Source organism: Solanum lycopersicum, chromosome 7 (genome assembly GCF_036512215.1).
Source record: "Solanum lycopersicum chromosome 7, SLM_r2.1".
In the NCBI taxonomy this organism is placed as follows: domain Eukaryota; kingdom Viridiplantae; phylum Streptophyta; class Magnoliopsida; order Solanales; family Solanaceae; genus Solanum; species Solanum lycopersicum.
The window spans coordinates 26,259,288-26,269,741 of record NC_090806.1 but is presented as its reverse complement, the minus strand read 5'-3'; positions in this window follow the sequence as shown (position 1 = coordinate 26,269,741).

Genomic DNA, 10,454 nt, shown 5'->3' with positions numbered 1-10,454 from the left:
ATTCATCTAGGTAAGATACAAAGAGACCATTCCTATGCCCCCTTCACACCTTAATTAGACAACCCTTAACTACTCTAGATAAGTACTTACCACTAGGTTCAAGATTCCGCATAAAGAACCCTCTTAACATCATTTAAGGTCACATATCATTAATACAATCAAGACTAAGATACTTTAACATCCTAAGTCAAGACTATCATATTCACATTCATACATACATCAACCAAGGAACACAAGTCAACCAAGACAAGGCAAAATATATTTTAGTTTTAACACATATTACATGTCATTCTAGAAGCACATAGAAATAACCCTTATCATCTTTAAGTCACCCTATATACTATCATATAATCACCAATATGACCATCATAGACTCACATATTCATGTAGGAATAATCAATTATCAACTCTAAGACTAAATACATAAAGCCATAGTCATAGTCTAACATGATCTCCAAATATACATAGCAAGAACACATATTTTCACATTACTTATCATATAGGTAGATATTATCATACTTCACATAATCAAATAAACAAATAGTCACATTACTTAAAATAGTTTGCTGACAAGACCATAATCATCATATTACTTAAATAACGTCGACAAGGACACATCAATTGCAAGTAAAGCACATAACATTGCCACCATCAGTAGACCATGCCATTCACAACATAATTGAAGTCTAATTAACCTAAAATAAAGGAAATTAGGGTTAATTACTTTATATTCATCAATCTAATACAATCTACATATCAATTTACTACAATTAATACATCAATAGCCCATACGAATCCACATAGGAATTCATAAAAATTAGATCAATATCAAGTAACTCATAACTTAGTTGAAAACTAGGATTCCTCTAATTCATGGGTTCATAGGTTATTTTAGTTAGAACCATCAGTACAATAACAATTCAATCATTATTTAATGCTTAAAAACAAATAGTGCAAGAACCCATGGAATAGATCATGAAATTGGACAATTCAACTTTGAAAACTTAAGAAATCATCTTTGAAAGTTGGCTCCTTGATGAAGAGAGTTTCAAGGATAAAAAAACATACCTTGATGAAGCTAATTCTTAAATTTGATGAAGAATCTCCACTTAATTCTTCAATCCAATCCCTTCCTGAATTTCGACTCCAATGTACTTCTAGAGAAATTTCTAAGGGATTAGGGTTTTGATTTTTTCAAGAATGAAATCTTCTAAGTGTTTTTGGCTTATAAACATAGTTAAAATACCCAAAAGACCCTTAAGGAACCGCCAATACCCTTATTTGGACATGGGGTGAATTTACAAGTTTACCCCTCACTTAATAGTGAACTCCACACAGGGACAGAGACCCATTGAAGGTTGCCCATCAACGGTCCGTCCCTTGACAAACAGACTTTCCTGTTGGTCGGTGGTCTGGGACTGAGGCCTGTCTTTGGCTGACTCTCCTCCCATGTATAAGTATCTACCAACGGCACCCATTGACGGGACGTCGATTGGACCACGAATCGTCGATTGCCTCAGTCGTTTGGGGCTGTCTTGGATAGTCTTGGCACCAACTTTGGGTCCTTCCTCAAGGACCCTTGGATGATCTTTGGGGATGTTTGTCCTTATGTTTCCATCCCAAACATTATCACATATGATTTTATCACCCTCACATGAATTTCATCCAAAACAAGCATATAAAACGCTATGGAGTATGCCTAGACGCACAAGGTTGTTTCAAGGAAAACCTTTCGAACATCATAAACGTTCTTGGCCGTTTGACCTCCAAAACTTCACAAAACTTGACACACTACATATTTACACCATAATAACTCATTTAAGGACCTTATAACCTCATGAAACACACATAAACATATAAAACAGCTTATGAGGCGCATAGGTAACTTAGTCGTCGAATGTCTTAGTCGTCCCTTTACGTTTGACTTTCAATGCACCTAAACTCTTAGAAAATTACTCAATACCATATAATATACATATTTAGGACCTTATACCATCATGACAACTAAGTTAGGCTCTAATTCACCTAAGACATTTTCGGGGTCTTATAGTTTATTTATAAATTAATTTAATCCATCTATGTATATTCCAAGGTGATATAATTCATTGTGGATGAATATGTATCTTGAAAATTTAACATGATGACCTTTGGGGTGAAATATCAACACTATAAATAGATATATCCATTCGCCATTGTATGAACAGTTGAATAAAAAGATATGTTCTCATCTTCGTCTACATTTATTGTCCTCCTCTCTTTGTGCTTATATTATTCTGAGTTTGATTTTATAACAACTACTAATTAAAAGTTACTTTATTTATTTGAAATTAGATTTAAAAAATTTGATATAGATAAAATCTAAAATTTATCATGTATCAATACCAAAGTCAAAAATTATATTGGCAAAACTTCAATTAATTTAAAGTTACTTTCTATATATTTTAACTGAGAGAACATAGAGTTGATATAATTTTAGTTGATAGGAAAATTTTTAAATATCAAGAGTTTTATGTCTTATAAGTAAGTAAAAATTTAATAATTGCAGCTTTTAACAGTAAATACATCAAATATTTCATGAACTTAGCACCAAAATTTACTTTAGTACTTTAACAATACTGTCATTTAAATCCCCCCCCCCCTAACAATCTTGAAGTGATTACATATAATCCTAAAAACTGACGTGGCAAAGTAAGTGTATTCACTCTCCTAAAAGCGCATGAAATAGTAAAAAAACAAAAAACTGAATGGTCAAAATCATAAATATGACATTTTTATTGACCAAAATATAACTACTCTCTCCGTTCCATTTTATATGAGGTAGTTTGACTCGTCACAAAGTTTAAGAAAGAGAGGAAGACTTTTAAAAATTGTGGTCCAAAATGAATGATGGATGACTGTAAATCATTTCATTAAGGGTAAAATATACATTTATAGTCAAATTGTTTATTAATATAGATCATTCATTTTGGGACTGACTAAAAAGGAATGTAAGTCATGTAAACTGAGATGGAGAGAATAATAATTTATTTTTTAAAAAAAATTATAAATTAATTTCTTTTTTCAAAACGTGAAATTTCTTGTTTAGAAATAAATGAAATTTGTGCGTTTGATTTTTCTAAAGAAAAATATTTAATATTTTTTGTTCTCTCTTTATTTGGTTGTCTTCCCCATTGAAGCGCCCCTTATACCTTTCTTCTTCCATATTAGTCATTTTTCCTTCATCTTTGTTCCTTACATAACCAGCCCTTCATTAAGCGACAAAATCCAACACCTAATTCATATTACTGAATGTAAATTTTCTTGAATTTTAGGTGATCAATTTTGATTTTAATTAGTTGTGATTCACAAAATGTGTGTCTATCGACTTTCTTATACAACATTCATTTTCTCATTTTAGTTGTTAAGAAAAAAATTATTAAAAATATCATTCTCCAAGGAACAAATTTTGGGAGAGGGAGAGAGTTCGAAGAAGAAAAGTAGGTATGATATTTTTTTTAAAAAAAAAAGTAAGTCTGCTAATTTTTTTTAAAAAAAAGTAAGTATGCTATTTTTAAAAAAAATTGGTGAATGTTGAGAAGAAAACAATTATTGAAAGTTGAAAATGGTCGGGGGAAAAAGAAGTCAGTGAAGGCTGAAAATGGTAAAAAATTAAGAAAGAAGAAAGAGTGAGGGGGTGGGGTGGGGGTCGGAGAGGTAGAAGAGAAGGGGTGAAGGAAGGTGGGGCAATTTTGATTTTAAAATGCATTTTAATTAATCGATTAGTGTAATGAATTTTAAAAAGTTTTAAAGAAAATAGGTAAATAAGCAAATAAAAAAAGATTGAAAATTAATGACGTGGTGCTTACATGATCATGATGTGACAGGTGAGAGTGATGATATTCTACTCTCAGGGTTGTATTTGATTCACTTCAAAGATGTTAAATGGAGTATTTGAACGCCCCTGTAATTTCAGTGTTAAGTAAGTTCTGCGATAAAGTTTAGAGGATTCTTGTATGTGCTTTCTCTTTAATTAATCTTAAATTTTTTATAGGAGGATAATTAAAATGATAATTAATTTGAAAAAATAGTAAATTTCAATTTTGTCAATGATATTTAAATGAAGGGCAAAAATTTCAATCAATATTTCTAAGAATTTTCATGGTTTTAATATAACTAGTTTCTATGAATATATATTGCATATTTATACCATCTCAAATATTAGTGAGTAGTTTGAATTTTATAATACACTTGGTAAGGTATCAAAATTGTAATTAGATCGCAATATAAAGTAAACTTGCATAGTAACTAACAACTCTATTATAAAAGATGATGTTTAAATACGAGAAAAAATTTCTCTATTTATAGTCTATAAAAGGCAGCATGAACATGTACTTATTATGTCATATCAAAAAAATCATTAACTCTTCGAAAAAGTTACAATTCATCGAAAAATTCACAACCCTTTGAAAAACTTCAATGCGATAAAAGTGTTTGATGTGGATATAATATACATGAATAAATTTAATATATTAGATGATATGCTAAATTGAGTGTGTTTACATAAAAATATAATAGTAATTTAACATTCAAGTTACTTTTTTTTAATTGAGGGTATCAAATTAATTTAGAATTCAAGTTAAGGAGTTTATGCTTTTTAGATAGTATAAATATAGATAATTAATGAATTACATATTTTACTATGATATATATACATACACACACTAGGTAATTCATCTACACTTCGCACTAGCATAAATAATCTTTCTAATCTTTCGACAACCTTTCCAATATCAACTTTTAAAAGAAAAAGAAAAGTAAATTTTAGAAGGTTTTAAGAACATTTCAACAAAAATTTAATCATTTTATATTATCGCATATCTCAAGAATTGTAAATATATAATGAATGATTAAAATTATCTTGATATCTAATTATTTTTATCTTTTACATAATTTATCATAATATATGTTTGCTAATATAATTGTCTGTCAAAATTGAGTGATACTTTATGTAGAAATGAATTAACATAACTTTTTCTACCTTTTTTACATGAAAAATATGAAATCTGAAAATTTCAAGGTTAGAGGACATTTAAAACATGTACACCACAACAACATAAATAATTTTCTAGACAAAATCTACATCTCTGAGGTCAAATGTTCAACACTTTTCGTTATTGTTACTTTGATATTCTAACAAAATTTATATAATGATAATTTTTTTTTGAAACAACAGCCAAATAATATTGTTGACCCTTTTAGAAATTCATTCTTTATTTAATTATTGCTCTGAAAGCCCTTCTAAATGCTTCATCAATGAAACTTTATGATTTTTTTAAAAAGAAATATGTACATATAATTGTTGTATTATGAAAGTATTTGTAGATCAAAATGTTGGATTGTAGACTCATGTTAAAGAAATATTCTTGAACATGAAAAAATTAAAAATGGGTCTAACTTAGATAATTAAAATACTCAACAATGACTTGGGACATGAAGACCAACAAATATATGTTAATAGTGTTGGATTTTATTTGACCTAAATTTCTTAGCATAAATAGGTTTTCCTGTTAGAAAAAAGTTTTGGATTGACTAATCCTTTTTCTGGTAGGAAAAGGTTTAAGACTCTATAAATAGAGGAATGTTCCTTCTAACTTAATCAGCATTCACAATGTAGTCTTAAAGGCTTTGAGAATTTTGGTTAAGGGGAGAATTGTGGGTCACAAGCTTGATATGTTATCACTTGTGTGAACTCCCATGTATTTCGAGTGAATTAGTTGAGGGTGTTTCTCTCTGTATTTGTAATCTCATATTTATAATGGATTGCTCATCTCCTTTGTGGACGTAGGTCGATTGACCGAACCACGTTAAATCTTTGTGTCTTTTGGTATATTTCTCGTTTGTCTTCTTACTCATGGTCTTTCGAGGTTTGCTTTGCTAGCTTCTGCATTTACACCTGCTTATTTTCGGTCCTAACAAATAGACATATTTTTGTAGCTTCAGATATTACATTTATTTATAGTAGGCTTTCTTTTATATTTTTCAAATTAAACTTGTTAAAAATAGTCATAACTCACATCAAAAATAGTTAGAAGAATCAAATGAGAAGGAAAAAATAAAAACATTACAAGCATGAAGTTTGTCAAAGTGATATAATCTACAATACTTCAATCAACTTCAATTCTTAAAGTATGCATAATACCCACTAATAAAATTTAGTAAAAAAATATACTTAACAATATAAAAGCCAAAATATGAGCATGTAAAAGATATTAACTCTCAAATGATTTTTTAATGAACAAAAAAATATCATCCTTGTATGTGAAGGAATGATGTTGTTGATGCAGAAAATAGAGATTTGTAGAGATTTTTTTATTGTACCTTCAACAATTCCAATAGAGAAAATTTGAGTGAATAGTCAATTAATATTTGTTATTTAATTTGCCGTGACAAATACTTATAACAATAACTTTGCAGAAACATAAACAACAAAGTTTAAAACATGTACTCAAAAAAAAGAAATTAATAATATAAGCCTAAATTAATGACCGTAAAAAACATATAGGAATTTGTATCAATAAAATGAAACAAAAGGAAAAACATAGAGCCCACTGAACATTGTCCCCTTAATGGAATTCTTGCCCTCTATTTACCGAGGTTTAAGGAAATAGATCATCTCATGATAGAACAATTTTATTCAACATTGTATTGTTACAAAAACAATGTTGTTAGTGAGCCACTCAACAAGAGCAAAGTTCACAAATATTTAACTGTCTAGAAGAAGAAGTTAAGATTTTTCGTTGTTTTATCATGAGTGAAAAAAATTCCTCTATTAATAGACAACAAATAGTAGTATGAACAAATACTTATTGTGTCTTATATATTTGACAACTCTTTGAAAAAGTTACAATCCTTCATAAAAGTCACAACAATTCAATAAAGAGGAAGACTAATTTTGAAAATAAAATAAATTAAAATGAGATCCTGGTTTGTGGTGGTGTCATGTAGACAGGTCTAGGATTCTTTTGTATATAAATATATGACTAGTGTTAGCAAAGAATAAATATGAAGATCTTTTTTAATCTCTCTCTTAGTATGTCAAAATAAAAATAAAATTAAAAATAAAATTTATTTAGTGAACAATTGGAGTATTTGTTAGGGATAGTTACATAACAACAATTTCTTTTTAAAAAAAGTTTTCTAGCAATAACGATTTCGGCCACAATGGTCCAAATGTAATAATATTTATTATTTATTCAAATAACAACAAAAAATAAATACATTACAACCAAAGTTTTTCTATCATAAAAAATAGAAAAACTGCTTTTTTCCTGGTCAGGTCAATAAAGTCATGAAATTCTTCGTTTTTGATTTTGTATAAAAAATGGATTTATCTGAATATATATATATATATATATATATATATATATATATATATGCGCAACACACACACAATTATGTGTTCTTACTGGAGTGACATCTTTTTTAATCTTTAATTTGAAATTTTACGGTGATGACTTCTGAAGAAAAAAAAAGATAATATTTGAATGTTAAGTTTAATGTAGGCGTTAACAGACCAAACCTTAAGACTCTATCTGACATTTACTCTTGTACTAAGAGATTGATAACTTGAGCTTTGATATCAAGTTATCATGAGCCAATCAATCGGATAAATGCTTTTTGACTGTAATACCTAGATAGGAGAACCTTTATTATCCATTTTGAATTAAAACATGCGGAACATAAATGAATTAGTACAAAATTTCTTTAACACCTTAAAACTTCATAAAATGTGAAACTTAAATACAACCCTTTCTACAACAGACTGGAAATACTTTCCAAGGAAATAGTGAAAATAAGTAGAAGAGCTACTGAGGAGTACAATTTATGTAAGAAATAAGACACAACTCCCACCATGAAGAAAGAGGAGTAGAACCTATTGGAGATCATCATCGTCATCAATTGTGAGACATCATTGCATTGCAACTAGACTATGCCAAGTGACATAGCAAGAGTAGTATCAGTATCAACAATATGTAATGATAGACATCACTAATCGATCAAAATCACCCACATAATATAGTATAGCTAATCAGAAGAAAATATGCAAAATGAAGGTTACACCACCCGAAGTCTCTATCAGTAGATATCATACATATCAGCCACTAGTATTAAAGTTGAGGGTTTTCAATGAAAAATCAAGAATATATTTATCACGAAAGAAGTATCCAACTTCAATCCCAAAGGAACAAGTTGAGTCACACCAAGCCCAATAAAAAATCCCAAAAACCTAAACGCTCAAAATTAAAGTTTAGTTTAAAGTTTCCTAGTTCAAAAATTTTCCTATTTTCCTGTTTTAAAGTTTTCTAATATAAAAGTTCTCTAATTTTAAAATTTTCCTAGTTTAAAGTTTCCATAAAAGTAAGATTTAAATTTTATTCTATTTGAGATAGGTTTTCCTATATATAGGGGTTGATTTTATTTTAAAGCAACATTATTATTAATTGAGAATTTTCTTCTTTACACCTTTGTGTGTGACTACTTGAGATTCATTTAAAACCTTATAAGAATAATTCTTATGAGGTGACATTGATTCTTTAACTTGATATCTTTTGTTCTTAATTGTAAATTAAATATGGTAATTAGTCTTATACTAATTATTGTCTCTAATTTCTTCATGATAAGGTCTAGATCACTTTTGATCTATGATCATAAATTGACTCTCTTAGTATCATGATAAGACTTAATCCGCTAATCTTGAATACTAAGATCAATTAGGGTTCTTAGAACTTTATCTCTAAATTAAGAATTTTATTCTTAAATTTCACATTTCTTTCAATTTTCGTCTTCAATATTTATAATTACGCTTCCGCACCGCATAGACTATCTTTTGATACTTATTCCAGAACATATTTTCTTGACACAAGAATATACTTTTTTTTATATCTAGCAACTTCGATTCCAATAAAGAACTTAAGTTCACCAAGATCTTTCATCTTGAATTTTTGTTGTAGGTCATCTCTTGCCTTATTGATTTCATTCTAACTATTTCTAATGATAAGTAGATCATCCACATATACTAATCTTATAACCAAGTTTCCTTATGTCCCATAGTAAATAAAGAATAATCATAGTGACTTTGATGAGCCTTATCTGCATAAGAGCACCACTCAATTTATTGTTTCAATGCCTTGGTGCTTGCTTCAAACCAATGCAATTATTTATGCAGTTTGTAAATCTATCGAGCAAAACCTTCAAAACCAGTCATATAAACTTCTTCCAGGAGATTCCCATTAAGAATAGCATTATGTGCATCCATTTGACAAGTGAACCACTGCTTAAATGCTGCAAGAGCTATAAGGGACCTGACAGTCACCATTTTGTCAATGAGTGAAAATATTTCATAACAATCTAAGCATGTTTGTTGGTCATACCCTTTAGCTACCAAACTTTATACCTTTCAACGTCAATTGTACTTCAATTTGCACCTATTTGCACCCTATGTGTTTCTTGCCTACCGGAAGATCAACAAGATACCAAATGTGACTGTCTTCAAGAGCAGCAATCTCAAGCTGCATTGCGTTGATCTAGTTTGGGTTTGTGAAGGATTGAAAAAAAAAAGATTCTTGAATGGAGGATTTAACTATAAAGGCAGGTTAATAGTAAAAGGACAAATGAGAGTAGGTAACATAAGAGGACAAGGGATATGCACAAGGGGACAAATGAGAGTAGGTAATATAAGAGGACAAGGGATATGCACAAGGAATAACAAAGTCACTTAACCAAGTAGGATGGTTTATAGACTTGACAATTTTTGTGAGTGTTATAGGTTGGGAAATCAAAAAGTGGGAGTTGAGGAAGAGATTCAAAACTCACCTTGAGATACAAGATCAGAAGGGGAAATAAGACTAGGAGTGTCATGACATAATGGAATGTCTAAACCTGAAAACAGAAGTGAATAGTGGATTGAACATAAAGGAAGGGGAAGACAAACTCTTCAAATAAGACATTCTTTATAGTAAAAAACATTTTAGATTGCATGTCATAAAGAAGATACCATTTTTGAATGATAGAGTGACCCATGAAAATTGTAGGTACAACTCTAGGAGAAAAATTATCTAGTGTACAATGCTAAAAGAATATCTAAGACAACTAATGTCTCTTAGATGTGAGAGAAATGAGGGGTGATCATACAAAAGTTCAAATGAGGTTTTAAAGTGAAGAATATTGGAAGGGGTTCTGTTGTTTATATATATAGCGGCATGGACACATTCACCCCAAAATTTTAAGGAAATTCTAACCTGAAACCTAAGTGATATGGCTACACCTATAATGGTTCAATATTTTGTTTCAACTAGCCCATTTTGTTGTGGAATGTAAACACAAGAGGTCTGATGTAGAATATCAAGATGATACATGCGATATTGAAACTCTTTACTAAAAAAAACCACATTCATTGTCTATTTTCAACACCTTTA